This window comes from Cryptomeria japonica, chromosome 5 (genome assembly GCF_030272615.1).
Source record: "Cryptomeria japonica chromosome 5, Sugi_1.0, whole genome shotgun sequence".
Classification (NCBI taxonomy): domain Eukaryota; kingdom Viridiplantae; phylum Streptophyta; class Pinopsida; order Cupressales; family Cupressaceae; genus Cryptomeria; species Cryptomeria japonica.
In genome coordinates, this window is record NC_081409.1 from 739,026,590 (window position 1) to 739,043,656 (window position 17,067).

Sequence of the window (17,067 nt, forward strand, 5' to 3'; positions counted from 1 at the left end):
GAAACAAACTAAAGAAAAACTTGACAGACTTGTTGTGGATAACGAAGAAATTGTTTACCTGAATAATATTAGAGATTCTTTTGAGATGTTTTATAAATCCCTCTTCACCTTGGAGGATAAGGACTCGGCCAGAGACATGAGACATAAATGTAGATCTATCATCCCTTGTAGAATCTCTGAACAAGACTGCCTTGTCCTTAAATAAAAAGGTTCTCTAGAAGAGATTAAATCTGCAATCAACGCCCTTAAAAATGACAAAACTTTGGGTCCGGATGGAATCCCTAGTGAGTTTTATAAAGCCAACCTTGATTGGATTGTTAAGGACCCACATGACATATACTCTGAAGCCTTTGACTCTGGTACTCTAGGCCAATCCATTAATAAAGGCATTATTAAACTTATTCCCAAGGATGGTGAGAAGGCCCTCATTAAAAATTGGAGGCCCATCACCCTTCTGAATGTCTCCTAAAAAATTCTTGCTAAAACCTTGGCCCACCACCTTGAGAAAATCCTTCCTAAGTTCATATGCCCTACCCAAACCAGATTCAATAAAGGGAGATACATCCTTGAAAACCTTATAACTATTTGGGAGACCATGGAATGGTCTAAAACTTCTGGACAAGACTCTGCTATGTTCTTGTTAGACTTCGGAAAAGCCTATCATAGAGTTGAGTGGGAATTCATCATTATGATTCTTGAAGCCTCTGGTTTCCCTGTTGAGTTTTGTAAATATGTCAAAGTCATTCTTAAAGATGCCTCTTCCCACATTGAAATCAATGGGACTCTTTCCCAGCCTATTAAGCTTACTAGATCCATTAGGCAGGGTTCTCCCATTGCCCCTGCCCTATTTGTTATTGCCTTAGATGCCTTATTCTATCTATTAAGAGATGACTCCATCTCACTGAGTGTCCATTGTGTTAGGCTGCCTGATGACTCTAATCTACTTAACATCCAGTTTGCAGATGACACCTCGCTCTTCCTTGAGCTTACTAACCAAAACATTGATTCTCTCAACCAAAACCTTGTGATCTTTGGTGAGATATTTGGACTACATATATCACAATCCAAATCCATATTACTTGGTTGGAAAGCTGAGCCCCCTGATTGGCTTAAACAGTTTGATTATCAATGGGGAGGCCCCAACAAAATTGTTTGGTACCTTGGTATACCCTTCTCCATTTCCCCCTCCCTTAAGGATATGTGGCTTTGGGTGAGGCAAAAGATCGATAAAACAATCAATAGGTGGAATAATAGACACCTCTCCTTGGCTAGTAGAATAAAGGTCTACCAAAAAATTCTCTCCTCTTATAGTATCTACTACTCCTCAGCTTGGATGTTTAGTAATTATCAAATCCTTGACTTACAAAAGGATGTTAGACAGTTCCTCTGGTCTGATGGAAAAGGAAATAAAAAATTGCATGTTGTTAAGTGGAAGTGGTGTCACATTGACAAAAAGCTTGGTGGCCTTGGTTTGAAAGATCTTAAAATCCAAGGCATTTCCCTCGCTATGAAATGGATATTCCATGCATTGGAGGGATAGGAACCTTCGAAGATACTAGTTAGAAACAATATTTAGAATGCGATTCCTAATCAAGCTAAGTCATGGAAGGGTCTTCCCTTTAGTGACCTTGTGGCTAACACCTTCCCTATCTTGGTCCAAGGTACTTGTGTCTTCAAATCTATTTGGAAAGCATGGGAGCATGTTAGGAGGCTTATTGTTAATACTAATGTTAACAACAATAATTTCTTGCATGCGGAAAGGTCAATTTGGTGGACCCTCTACCATACTTCCAAACCTATGACGCTTACTCAAGGATGTTCTGCCAAGCTTTGGGCTAGCAAAGGCATAAAATACTTTATGAACATTCTTGAATGTAATGACTTAATAAGTTGGGAGGACCTCAACTCTAAATTTTATCTTCCTGCTTCCCAAAAATGAACCTATAACATAATCAAAAGCGTTTGTGCTTTCCTCTACTTGCCTATTATTTCCCATGTGTATTCCCACAAGTTTTTTTCCTTCAAGTGAAAGGATGACTCTCCCATTACTAAATTCAAGGCCCGCTCTATATACGATTTACTCACCTATGATGACTTCATTGTTAAACATGCTAATCTAAACTAGTACTCTAATTTGAACGAATCTTCCTGCCATAAATTTTTTGGTAGACTGTGGAAGAGCCATATCCCTCCCAAAATCCAATGCTTCAAATGGAAACTTATCTTAGATAGACTTCCAACAAAGGAGGTTACCAAAAGTATTGAACTTTTCTCTATCTATAGAGTCCCCGAGACCAGTAGACACATTTTTAATTGCTCTGTGGCTAAAGAGGTCTGGTTACTTTTTGGTACATATGTTCCTTTGACTGTGGATGTTTTAGATATTATTTATGGTACTATCCATGGGCTCAAAAAAGATGCTAATTTATTTTGGTTTATTCTCTCAGCTCATACTCTATGGTATATTTGGAAAATTAGAAATGAAGAAAAATTCCAGGGTAATGACAAAATCTTTACTGAGTCTTTCCATAGGCTCACTTTTTATAATATTGCTGTGCAGATCTATTTTACTATGAATGTTGAAAGGAACAAGCTCCTTTGATTCCTTAGAGATGGCTACGACACTATGTTCGTTTACGAGATGAAGGATGGGTACAAATGGAGAAGGATTACGGAGAACCAAACTGCCTTTGAACATGCCCTTTCCAAGCTACTAGAAGAGATAAAGAGCAACAGAGGACCCTCCTATGCTCATGTGGAGATGTTGTTGCACCTTCAAGTCTACAAGAAGATCGTCTAGATGGAGGGACCGCAAGGTTGGACTGCATGGGTAGAGTCTAATGATGAGATCCTTCAATGAGCTATTTTTGCTACAACACTATATCTTTTCTGATTATGTATGATACCTATGGATATTTGTGCTATAGCCGAGGTAGGCATGTGATGTAACTATTTTGGCTCAGGCTTAACACTCTGACTCTCTTTTTTGGTTGAGGCCTAGCCTCCCCAGATGTACTCTTTTCTTTAACTAACGATTATTAATACAAAAAAAAAATTGTTAAAAAACAATTATATTATATAAAGTTATATATTTAATCATGTGGTGTTTTGTATACTATCATTGACCTTGGACAGTTTAATATTACCTAAGTACAATAAAGATAATATAAATGTTCAGCACCATTAAATCTTTAAGCATTTTTATCAACTGTTTGTGTTTTTTGCAGGAATGAGCCTAAAGTTGCTTTTGCCCTTTAAGGCCAAGTTTGAAGAGAAATTAGGCAAGTGTGTGGTCTTTAAATACAATAACATCAAATGGACAATCCACATACCTAACATTCTATCTCCACACATTTTGACACTCCGTATATGAGTGTAGAGCATACAAGGGCTTTTTTTTTCAATTTTTTTTTTGCATGTATATATGTATGATTTTAAAATTTTGAATTCTTATTATAGGCTATTTTAATAATAATAATAAAAATTCATTATAAAAATTATTTATTTATAATATTTCATGTTTTAACATAGTCATACATTATATTAATTAATTAAACATATTCGAAGAGTTGGTGGAGAGCGGTGGGAGACAAAGGAGATGGAGATGATGGCAATGAGGATGACCACATTGAATGCAATAGTCTAAGTGCCTCTATAGTAGAGAATTCTATTGAGGGGCATTCTGAGGTCTCAGTGGTAATTTGGCCTCATTTTGTCTTTGCTTTCCTTTGTGTTTGGCCTTCTCTATTCTGCTCCCTTTCAATTTTGGGAGATTTTTGTTTGCAGGTTGCCATTGTTTTGTTTGGGACCTTGAGGTTTTGTAGCTTTCTTTGGTTGCCTTTTTTTTTTCCCTAGTGTGTTTGCCTTTCTGGATTGCCCATGTTTCCCTTGTTTTGGAGTGTGGGATGGGTACTTCCTATTTAGATAGTTTCCCTTGTTCTTTGGGTTCGGTTGTGTAGTTCCTTTGCCTACTTTGCTTGGGCCTTTGGGGCTAGTTCGTGGGGTTAGTTTTTGTACCCTATCCTTGTTCCTTCCTTCTTTACACCTTGCCCTTTTATCTCTACTTTTTCTTTCTCTCTAGTTCCCCTATCAGTTGTTGGTTCTGGACTTGGGGGTGGTTTTATCTTGGTGAAATGTAGTGTTTTGGTGGGTGTCTAATTGGAGATGGATTTTTCTATAGCTTTCTCCTCTGATCCCAGTCCTATTGAGGTGGGTGGTCTTCTAGATGATTTGGTGGGGTTTATTTTCAAGAGTGTTCTTCCTAATTACTTCTGCTTGAATATTCTATTGTGTCTTCTATCTAGAGGGCCTATTGAGGTAGTCCAAGAAGGTGGATTTGTTGTGGTTCCTTCTCGGTCAGGGTTGGGCTCCCCTCTGGTCCCTACCCTTTTTTGACCATTTATGTTGGTAGTTCATGGGCTACATTGGCTACACTTTTCCTTATGGATAAAGGTGCTCTTCTTGGTATTGGATGTCATCTGGCAATTATGGGTTGGCTTTGGATATGTGTTGAGGGAATTGTTATTCTCTTATGTCTCTACATATGCCCCCTGCTCCCCTTAGGTTCTTCTTTGCTCATGGTTGCTAGAGGATGCCTCTTCAATCAAGTTCTTTCCTTTAGGGATTTTCGTTCTTAGTGGTGCTACTGACAATAGATCTATTGAGGTGGCCCATCTTGTTTTGTTTGCAGTTTTTTCTACTAGTCTAAGGTTTATGGAGGCCTTTCAATACCCTTTGAATTTCTTTGTGCTAGCCAATACTTTCATGCTTAGAGTTTTATTAGAATGGCTAGGTGATTATATTACCACAAGGTTTCTAGGTGTCTTCATATTTTTGTGGCCTCCTACCTTGTTTGAGTCTGTCTCCATACAAGGTGATCCTTTTGGAAAAAGGTTGCAAAAATCTTTCAAAATCTAATGGTTGTTATCTGCTCCTTTGGCTGCTTTAGCTCTAGTATAATGTCTTTTTTTAAGAGGATGATTGCTCTATTTTCTTGTCTATTCTATTTCCAATATAAGGCTTTTTGTTTGGATGATGGTTCGGGTTTCTTGCCTAACCTCTATGCTATGATTATGTAGTCTTGTGATCTTGAAACACTTGTTCCCACTAGGTCATTTCTCCATTCAAAATGTCCCTCTAAAAGGGTTTGTTGGTTTATTGTTCTAGCTATAGCCTCTTTTCAAAATGTCTGTCCATTTTTTGGTCTTTGTGGTCTTGGTGGTCTCACTGCTTGTGAGTTCCCCCTTCTATGCACCTTGTGGTAGTTTTGTAATGGTTTGGCCCTCTCCCAGTTTTATCTAATCAAAACATAGTGACATATTATTTAAAAATATAATTTTTTAATTATTACTATTTGAGCTTGAGTAAGATGAAAAGAAATTTTAAATCTAAAAATTCTTATAGAGCAATTTCTACTATATTTCTCAGCATCACAATTATTTTTCTTATCTTAAATATCATTATGTTCTTAGATAAGATCACATCTCTAGAAAGGATGCTATTGTGTTCATGCCCCAAAAAATTAGTTTCTCAAGTTATTGTTGTCTCAAGTCTATAATTCAAAATCGAACTTCAAATTTTATATATTTGTCCTTTATCATAGATCTGCAATCAAAATTCATATTATATCAAAGTAAAGCCACAAAAAATGTTGACTCTTCTTACTTATATTCTAACACATGTTTAATTTTAGTTTCAATGACTCACTTTCTATGCATCTTCTTTCTATTGGTTAACTAATTGATTTGACATTTTTATTGCATATATTATTTATCTTATATGTTAGCTTAAAAAATATTAACATTGTGTAAGGAAGTCTTTCTTTTCTTTTAGATTAGAAAACCAAGCTATAAAAAAATTTCTTCTATCCCTTAATCAACTTCTTCCATCTCATCGTCACTTTTCTTCTACTTAATTCTTCCTTCTATCTTCATAATCTTAGAAAAAGAAACATTCTCCAATCATATCGAATCTTTTTTGAGAATATTTTCATGTAATTGATGATTCATTTAGTAGTGATAATTTTGTATGATAAAAGAAGCCCTTGATAATTTCATTTGAACAAAATCTCCTTCTATGACTCCATGAACATCTATTTGTCAAAGATTATGTTGGCATTATACACTCTAATGAGAATTGATGGTGTTGTCATTGATGGCAACCTTGTCGATTTCATCTAGTAAACCACTGGCAGGCACTGGCATATGCATCATCTCACCAACATGATCCAACAAAGTGAGGCAACCATGAATGATAGCAACATATTTATGCAGAGTTTAAACTTGGTTTTGGATGATATATTTCAGATTGTAACCAACCGGTTACAAACCTTAAGATAAAATTTTGCACTCGTGTGACAATTTTTGACAACCTTTGTCATTGATGTCAAAGGAGGAGTAGTGGACAGAGAAAAATTGCTATTTAGAGGAGATCATCTGCTCAGAGGGAGCACATATTTTCTGGTAAATTTTTGGACTTCACTTTTTGGAACACTTTTGGATTTTTCTCATGAGTGCTTCCATCAATGCTAAAGGGGGAGATTGTTGGCATTATACACTCTAATGAGAATTGATGATGTTGTCATTAATGGCAACCTTGTGGAAACCTTGTGGAATTTATCTGGTAAACCACCAGCAGGCACTGACACCGGCGGGCACTTCACCGACAGTGACAACAATGTATATCGGCACCCCAACCGACATGAATAAACTTTTGTTTATTGTATTTAATTAAAATTATCTTTTGTAAAGATGACATCGCATATTGTAATGGACTCATATATATGTATGATATCTTATAGGTCATTTTGTGTGTGAGAGAAAAATTAGAAGAAGGAAGATTATACGAAAAGAGAATATATGGATGATATTCTAGTATAGTTGAGAATGAAGGTTTTGGTAATAGTATGAGCTTAAACTGGTATCGAACCTGGCATAGTTGATGCTGATTTGAAGCAGTACATTGTATTGGATTTTCATAATCCATTTTGTAAATCAATGAATCTTCTATTTTCATAATCCATTTTGTAAATCCCACCGAGGTTTTTCCCACACCGGGTTTCCTTGTTAAACATCTTTTGTTATGGTGTCTTTTCATGATGTCTTTATTGTTCATGTTTACTGCATTAATTCTTATTTACCGGTACACATATTTGGGATGCAAAGTTGTTAATAAGTTGAAATATTTTATCAACTAGTTAGATACTGATTCTAAATTTTATAGAAATATGACTTGAAATAATTAAATTAATTCAAATGTTTCACAACTGCCTCATTATCATATGATCACTCATACATAAAATACCCACAACAACAAGCAAAGAAAAGAACCATCACCATTTATACTTTAACTCCTCCTTCATAACCCTTTGTTCCCCCATATCTTTTATATTACACACCATGTTGGTAAGGATTATGATCTTAATGAGAAGCTTCATGCTACTTTGACTAAGATCTCCCTTTGGGAATCAATTCAAACTTCACCTACATACCACAAGATGCTCCAAGAGGCTCTACAAAAGATAGTTGTCCCACCTATTATGCCAAAAGATCTAGCAACCTTTTTTGATTGTATGCATAGAACAAAGATGGATATTGTATTCTCACAACATGAGTTACCTTCTTTAGAAGTTTAAAACAACATGATCCACTCGTCATTATGGTCATCATTAATTGACATAGAATAAATAATGCTCTAATTGATAATTAATTATGATTTATGTTTGTAGCATAGACCTATTTTGTAAGATTAATGTATATGCAGTTCTTATTAAACCTAATACTAATTATATTTGTGGCCTTGATAATGTTGGTGGATATCCATTAGTTAAAATCATGCTACTAGTTTAGGTGGACCTATGACTTTACCTACAGCTATCGATATCATGCCAAATACTCATTGGGTTATCTCACATGTAAGTGGGTTACACTTTTGGTCACAAGGAATGCTTGTCAATGGTAAAAAAAAATTCAAAACTTTTGAATGAAGGCAATCTTTCGTTTGAAGTTCTTTTCATTTTTGGTCAAGCACCCCCCTTCAAACAAATATTCTTACACCAAGGGGTTCATTTTAAGCCATGGTTAACCAATTTTTAATTATTTTTTTGGGGTTTGAGTGAACACCCCTTCATTCAAAGGAGTCAAGGAGGGTTTGAGTGAATGAGGGTTAGTTAGATAACTCCCTTATTTTGCACTTATCCCCCTCCATATATAATTTTTTGCATATTTTTTTCTTTCAAGGCTCAAGTTGAGGATCAAAATAGAATCAACATGTCAAACTTAGTTCCAAGATCATAGTTCCCAAAACAAGGTTTCCTACAAGTATATTTCTAATATATTTTGGTTTTATAGACATTTTTTTTTAGTTTAATTAAACATAGATTTTTTACCAAATTTCACACTTTGTTCCATAAATGTGGGAAAATAGTAGATTGCCAAAAAAAATTCTAAAAACTATCTATCCAATTGGTATTGATGTTCTTGAGCCAACCAAAAAAATAAAAATAAAATACAAAAAAAACTTATGTTCATTACACTACACCTATGCCTAAATTGTAATTGGTTTGACTTCAAAACTTAATTTAAATAGAGTATTCACTAAAATATTATGAAAGAAGACACATGCCTTGGATATTATAGTTACAAATCTAAATTTAAAACAATTACAATATTACCCTTCATACAAAAAAAGCTATGTGCTTTATAGTACACCTCACTCTTTAAAAATGGTGTTTACTTTTAAAAATTACTTATGAAAGGAGATGAAAAGGAAATGCAATTTTATCCTAATATTTTTAAACATATATATATTTAGAATCTAAAGACAAAATGTCATAAATCACTAATTCACATTATCTTCAAATTCCTCATGGTTTAGCAGCTATATGTATCCAAAAGTAAATGTTTAGTTCAAATTGCTCATTTGAATGTCAAATTTGGCCAAAAGATGTAACCCACTATTGTGAGATCACCCCATTCATATAATCTTCTTCTTGGTAGACCATGAATTTGTTGGTATCATTGCTGACTTCATGATGTGTTGCATTGGTTTTGTCATTGATGTCAACACTTATCCTTCCGGAGGTCTACATTGTTCATTTGGCACTCTACTTATATTGGTTTGTTGTTGAACTGGCACATTGTGTTCACTGGAATGGTTAGTGGCTTATGCACAGTCACTAGTATATGCTTCACTGACAGGTTATATTGTTCAATGGTAGTGATGATAACTTGTTGTCATTTAGAGATCATTTGGTTATGTCGAAGACATGGATTGGATGTTTATATTTGGTGTTTTTCTTATTGGTCTAATTGGGTTGACATGTTTGCATTTACCGACAGATAGGTCTATGTTATGGACCGGCACAAGATATCTATTCCAGATCAGCATGGCACATTATGGAGATGGTTTATTGATTGGATAATGTATTGAGCTGACATATTGTATCACATCAAGACTTATTTTGTAATTGATTTAGTTGTAATATCTTTAGTGAGCCGACCTTAACATTTGGTCTTAGGTTTTGTATAAATAAATGTAAGATCTCATTTGTGAGATATGGTATGGATATGGTATGAGTGTGTTGCTAGGAATAATCATTATGTTATGTTGTCATATTATATTTATGTAACTGTCATTGGTAATAATGAGTTACAGCGGTCAGTTAGTTAGCCAACGGGTAGGTAGTTGGAGTCGTGACAGTTGTGTCGCACCCCTTCGGGTATTATATATTGTGTACCTTTTCTTCGAAATGGTAGTAGGATAGTTGTATCAGATGTAATGTTATAAGAACTTGATGTACATGGACTGTTGAATTAATATGAAGACTGGTTATTTAATATATTTCTATTATGTTATGTGCATTTAGTTTCTACATTTAACCATCACCCGAGAGGGCAAACATTTGGCACTGTTGCCTAGATGAATTTGGGAATGGAAGACATGGATGGCACATAGACACGATGGGCCTACGTGTCGGTGAGATTAACCCACTGGCTAACGATGTGCAAAGGGAACAATCACCATGGGACGTAGAGCATGATGGAAAGAGGTGAAGGGGAAATTGAACCTTGTAATAATCCCAACACACTGCTGATATAAATTGTGGCTGAAAAGAAAAATAAAAATAAAAATAATAAAAGTTTTTTTGTGTACATGGCATGTGTTTGCTGTGTACGGAAGTGACTTATGGCCAATAGACTAAATAAGGACAAAAATAAAAAGATACATAGTGACGAATGGGAAGTGGCACAAACCATGTTGAATCTCAGATAGTAGATAGAATGAAGGTGTAGGCTAAGGCAGCTTACCGAGGGATGACCGGCTGAGGGGTTGCCTAAAGGGAACCTAGGAGGTGTCACAGAGGTTGCGGAGGTAGAGATAGACGGAGAGAATTACACTGTCATAGGGTTGTCCAAAGGGAACCAAGAAGGAGTCATGAAGGGTGCCGAAGCAGAACTCTACAGTTCACCAGAATACCACCGTAGGGTAAGAAGTCAGGAAGAGTTGGAGGAACAAAGAAGGTGAAGTCTAAACCTGATCGATGCTACCAAAGACTTACTAAAGAATTTGTCCATTTCAGAGGACAACCAAAGAGAGACAACCAACCGGAGGGAGATAGCAGAAGGTGACGGTATGACTGAAGGTGTCGAGGGAGCACAAGGGTACCGTACGGGAGGAAATTTGTTTGGTTTGGTGTCAACAAATTTCTCCGGAGGACCCACAAGTGGAGGTTCAGTTATAGGAGGTGGAGGATCGCTAGGTACAAGCACACAAGGAATTAGAGGAGCGAGATCCAGCGGTGGGATAGCGAGTAAACAAAAAATGCCAAAGTTCATAGGGGAGGGCAAGGAAGACCCCTTACGGCACTGCCGTACTTGTGAAACCATTTGGTTTGCCAACGAAGTGACAGACCATGATGACTGGGTACAGTAGTTCCTATCCACATTACAAGGAGTTGCCATAGATTGGTACTTCGATGTGGACAAGCAAAAAGTGGCCACGTGGGCCAATCTACAGAAGGAATTCATGGAGGAGTTTTGGTTGCTCTGTGATGACAATGAAATTGTAATGGAGATATACAGTACCAAACAAGGTACCAAGGAGATAGTACGGGCATACAGTTAGAGGCTAAAAGAACTCCTGGGTAAAATGGAAAGCCAACCAGCAGATGGATTGAAGAAATGATGATTCCTTGAAGGGTTGAAATCCTCCCTACGAAGGAAGATGAAAATTGTACCCCTGACGTCATATGACAATGCCTATAATAGGGCAATGGACCTGGAGAGTGAACACAAAACATCAAAGAAGAAGAAAAGTAATAAATCCTCATCCCAGGATGATGACTCTTCATAGGAAAGTAGCAGTGATGATGAGGCTGGCAAATGGGTGCAAGCGCTCCAGAAAGACATGGAGTGAATGAGAAAGGAATTCAAAATAATGAGAAGCACTAGTTGGAATGAAGGGGACATATGGTGCACTAAGTGCAAAGAGGAAGGTCACACAAAAGGTATTTGCCAGAAGAAGGCATTCTGTGAGATTTGCCAACTGATGGGACACTCCACCAAGGAGTGCCCATACAACATGAAAACCCAAAGTATGCAAAGGAACCAGGTGTTGTTCACGGAGCAAGCCACAACATTCGCACTAGTGGGTATCGGCCAACATACTAACACAATGGCATCATCTTGAGGATACTAGGATAACGGACGCGACGGTGAAAGAAATAACAACAACAACAATAATGGGAACCAGATCTAGTATGACGCCAAGGGCTAGCCAATGATCCAGTGTAGGGCCTACAACTACTGGGGACACTTCACTAGTGATTGTACAAAGGAAGCCACCCCTCAGCACCTTTGCTGATGCTGTGGGCCTGGAGACCACGATAATGGAACTTGCCCAATGTCTGGAGTGAACCTGCTCAACATTGATAGATGGAGGAATAGGTATTGGCAATCACACGGGCATAGGTAAAGAAGGCGACATACCCAGACCCTCACACGGAGAAGCAACAAGCACTGAAGGCAAAGACTGAAGTGGTGAGGGAAATGTTCGCACAAGGGAACACTCAGGAAGCGGCAAGTACTTCCCGCTCTGAGACTGAGGAAAATATCTTACGACAAATATTGTAGATGGAGGTACCCATGAGAATTCAAGACCTCCTGGAGACCATGCCATAGCTAAGACCGGCTATCTTAAACTCTGTACCTTCACAGGTGAAAAGGAAGGAGGTCATGAGCCCCACAGCCGACCCCATGTTAAGGAGGTTGTAAGCTCCACGGTCGACCCCATGTTGTTGGTAGTCAACAGTGGACACCAACTAGCAGTGGTAGAAATGGGCATACTGGGGACTACCTTGACAGACACTATTGTGGATGGAGGGTCGGGAGTAAGTGTGCTCCCAAAAGTGACATGGAAAAAACTGGGAAAGCCTACATTGTGGCCCCCCATGTTCAACCTACTAGGGGCAGATCAGCATGGGATTAAACCCCTTGGTACCCTCATGGGCTAGCAAGTGATGATTGGCACACAGCCATTCATGTTGGATTTTGTAGTTCTGAAGCAGAAGGGGTATGACGCCATCCTCGGGCGTGGGTGGCTCATTGCAGCGAAAGTGAACCATAACTAGAAGCGCAATACTTTATCCTTGGAAAATGTGGGGAGGAAGTACGTGATTGATCTCCATACATAGATGGTGAGTGAGGAGTTAGCATCCTCCTCCAACTCAGAATCAGAGGGAGACCAGTTGGGGGAGGGTAGAGACGGATGCCGCTTGGAGCCTAGTGATGAAGGGGTGTTAGAACTGGAGGCATGCTCAGGGGACAATGGGGACTCCTTGAATGGTCTCTTCCACTAGTAGATGGAGGATTACGAAATGTTCCAAAGCTACAGGCTTTAAGTAGAGGAACTAGAGCAACCATCAGAGGTGTACCTGCCTATATACAGAGAATATTGGAAGGGAGATGCCTTCAAAATCTTTATTATTCTTCTTCTTATGTACGGGAAGGAGACCATGGTCCCTATAGAATTTATGGCTCCAGGTCTTCGAATGGCCATTCAAAATAGACTTGCCACCAACGGATCCAAATTGAAACCCTACCACGCGAAGCACGCAGGGACCCGAGAGGCCAAAAGGACACCCAAGAGGTCGGAGGGGGACTCAAGAGGATGGAAGGGGACTCGAGAGGCCAGGTAGGCGACTTGAGAGACATGGGACCAAAGCGGGAAACTTGCAAACTGAGAAAGAGTGATCCCATTGATAGGGAACTCGAGCTGGAGACTCTCTAGACAACTAAATTAGGAAATCAGATATAAAAAATAAATAAAAATTAAAATTAAAAAAAATTAAATTAAATAAAAAATTAAAATTAAAATTAAAAAAAATAAAAAAGTAAAAAAAAAAAAACAATGAAGATTCCACAATGGGACCACCGGCGGTGGAACTAGTACTGAATCCAACATTGCAGGTGCTATTTTGAGTAGTACATTGTTATTCGATTTAACCATCCAACTGTAGTTAGTGTGACTCCTATTTTGTGATTGAGCAATGAGCTCTAAGTGGTTTGTCTTTATGCATGTGCAGACCTGATTTGTATACACTTACTATCTATATTAGTATCATTTGATTGTGGGTAAGGTTTCCCACCATGTTTTTTGCCTTACCGGGTTTCCACGTCAAAATATTTGTGTCATGTGTTGTGGATGTTGTTTCTCTTTCTGTTTCATGCATTAAGTTATACCGATACTGCTATAATTGTTAATATATTTTACCGACATTTAAGTCTGGTTCATCGTCACTAATTTTAAGTTGGAATAATTTTCATTTGAGTTATAAAATATATAACGTTTTTAATAATATTTAATGTAGATTCTGATGTAAGATTTAATATCAAATTGTGAATATTTTGGGTAGATCAAATATCGTTATATTGGAAAAATCCTTTTGAGTTTAAACGTACTTATTGCCTATATATATTGTTTGAAGATTTTAAGGGTATAAGTCATCTAGAAGGGTCCGAAATGAATATGGAACCATTGATCATTAGAAATTTAACGATATGCTTTGGAAATGATTATCTCCATTTAGATTCTCTTTCTACATTTTTATTCCATAATCCGTATAATGCATCTGGGCTTGAGAAATAATACGAAACTGTAGAGGTCGGTTTTAGACCAGTATGTTAATGACGTTTTGATTGGAGATTAAATATCTTATTTTAGTTGATTAATGGTTGTCTGAATTTTTATTAATATGAATTGGTTAAAAACTCATTATGGCTTAATTTGCCTGTTCGATGCTTTGAACCTTAGGAGTTAGAAAACCAAGAACAACCTATCCCTAGATGAGGTAGATAACTGTAAGCTGATTTAGATCTTGTAGAAAACTCGATCGACTTGTAATGATTAAATCAATTTGTGGAAATATTGTCTTTTCTGATTATTGCCTTGCAAGTTTAATTTCTGTATTCGCCTTTAATTATGAAATGGCATGTTTTGCTTTGTTTAGTAGGACCCTGTCGTATGGATTGACTTGGGGTACCTGTTTCAGTCCTCGATTTCGAGCTGACTGTTGTATTGTGGTAGTGTCGTTTTGATCATATCCTCCTTGTGTGTGAGTCGAATGATGATTGTGGTTGACCGTTGTTGGTCGGGTCTCTAGTTAGAGTACCGTCAGTAAGTGATTACCCTTGAGTTGTGTTTGACCAGATGATTGTTTCTCCCTTCTTGAACTCCGTTCGTCTGACCATGTGTATTCCTTGGTTTTGAGTTCGTCGGAGTTTAGTCTAGTGTCGTATGGGAAAGTGGCTTTCGATTGGGGCCGCGCCCAAAGTGGCTGCTGGGTAACCCGTCGAAAGTGAGTCTAATAAGTGATAACCTAAGTAGATTAGAATGTAATCTCTAAGTAAGATAAATGTGCCTCACACATGGGACGAGTGCTATCATAGATTCGACATGCTGTGAGAAGGCCTGAAATGGCAAACCACCATCCTTGTCTTCACGAGAGGATGTGTGGGTCCACATGAGGCTTGGATGGGCCGGAAGCTCGGATTAGGTTGCCAGGGTGACCAGTGTATGGGGCCGGGACCTATGAAGACTTGCCATGGTAACCATACCAGGTTGTGTGATGACACTTGTCCCTACGTTCGCTAGTGTGTTGTCGTTTTGTCCTGTTAGGAGTACCTTTGTGAGTCGTCCTTTTGTCTCTGCCCTTGTGAGTGTCGGTTTCATGTTAGACCTTGGGTGGTGATGGCTCAGTTTTATGGATGCTCTTCTGGACCTCTTGTTTTAGCTTTGATTATGTTCAGCTGGATCCTGTTCTTTTCAGGGATCGTTTATGTATTATTGACCAATGTGGTCGCTTGTATATTGCGTATGTATCGCCTTGATGGCTGGATTGTAATTGGTGTAACCTCTTGTATTCTTAACTTTATTAATTATTAGAGGGGTGTTGCAGTTGAGCAGACCCGGAGATGTAGCCCTTTAGGGGTGAACTCCGAGATCATTATGGTGTTATGTGATGTATTCTCTTATGTTTCCTTTATTCAGCTTTATCATGTATGATTAACTTATGTTAGAATGGCTAAGTGGATAATTGGAATTAACTATAAATGCTTATATTCAGTTCTTTCTTGAATGCCATGTTGATCGAATGCATAAGTGGTTTAGATGAGATATATCGTAGATGCTAGTATGCAATCGTCTTTTGAAATGCAATAAGCTGGAATATGAAAGAATGTAACTTAGAGTAATGAATTATACTCAGTTGTTGTTAAGGAATTTAGCTATGCTTGGAAGGATCTCTTATGTTATGATGAAATCCTAGTGTATTAGAATGTTAGATGTATGGTTTCTAATTTTAAATGAAAAGCTTGAATGAAGATTATGAATGGATCTTAATGATGAATCTTCTCTTGTGATTTATATTTCCCTCTTTTGAAAGGAATTATCCTGATTATGAATTATCTCGTTATTAAGATATTCAGCTTTTGGATTAATTGTGTGAGTTAAGTGAATTGTGAAATTTAAGTAATCTCGTTGGGGAACTCTTTAGGTGTTAGTGATGTCTTCCGCTATGTAATCTGAATCTTGATATCTTGTTGTATCTTAATGTGGTGTAACTTTAAGAAAAAAAAAAAAATTGCACTCTATTCTTGTGTTTTGGCTTATCCCTTCAGGGTTTCCTGGCGGGGCATTACATTTGGTATCAGAGCCAAGTTTCAAACATTGGGATCTCTGGTGTCGCGTGTGCCCTCTATTTGTGTGAGGTGTATCGACCTTATGTGTATGCTTGTCCTCCTTTTGCATGTGAGTGATTGAGCAGACCTTGGCGGGTGTGTAACGTGTGTGTTCACACCTTGTTTCACCTTCTTGATGTTGGTGTTGAGTGTTTATTTATGTGCATTGTGTGCTTATTGATGTTGTGGTCTACAATTACTCTTATCTTGAAAAAGAGTCATATGTACCTTTCCTTATTTAGAGTTGTACTCTTTAGACTAATCCATTTGGGTTGGTCTGTGCTTGTCTTGAATCTGAAAGTGCGTATTGTGATTGTTTAAGATTATGATCTAGCTTAGTGTTGTTCGCTTGAAGGACTAGTATGGCAATTATTGAATGCTTATTTTGTAGAAAATTAAATGATTATCACCATTCCTCTCTCTCTTTCTGGAAATTAAAATGATTAGGATATGTGTAATTATCTTTGATTCGAGTTTTCTTGTTTGCGAGAGAGAAAAGGGTGTGACTTCTTGAACCCTTGAGTGAGCCTTATGATGCTTATGTTTTTAGATTATTAAAGGGCTATGGGTTTAAAAATTTATTTTGGTTATTGGGAGAAAACTGTATGTGTACGTTTAAAGAATCCTCCATGTGTATGTTGTAGGAGTAGCATGATTAAATTCTACCTTAGTAAGGTGCATTGCTATGCGAATAGTTGAATTATGTGAAACTGCTTGGTTAGTAGAAGTATTAAGAAGAGCATGTTATTGTAGCTTCGAGAGAATATTAATGTGTTTTCCGAAAGATTGTCTTATGTGTTTTATTAAACCGGTTTGATTGAAGATTTATTTT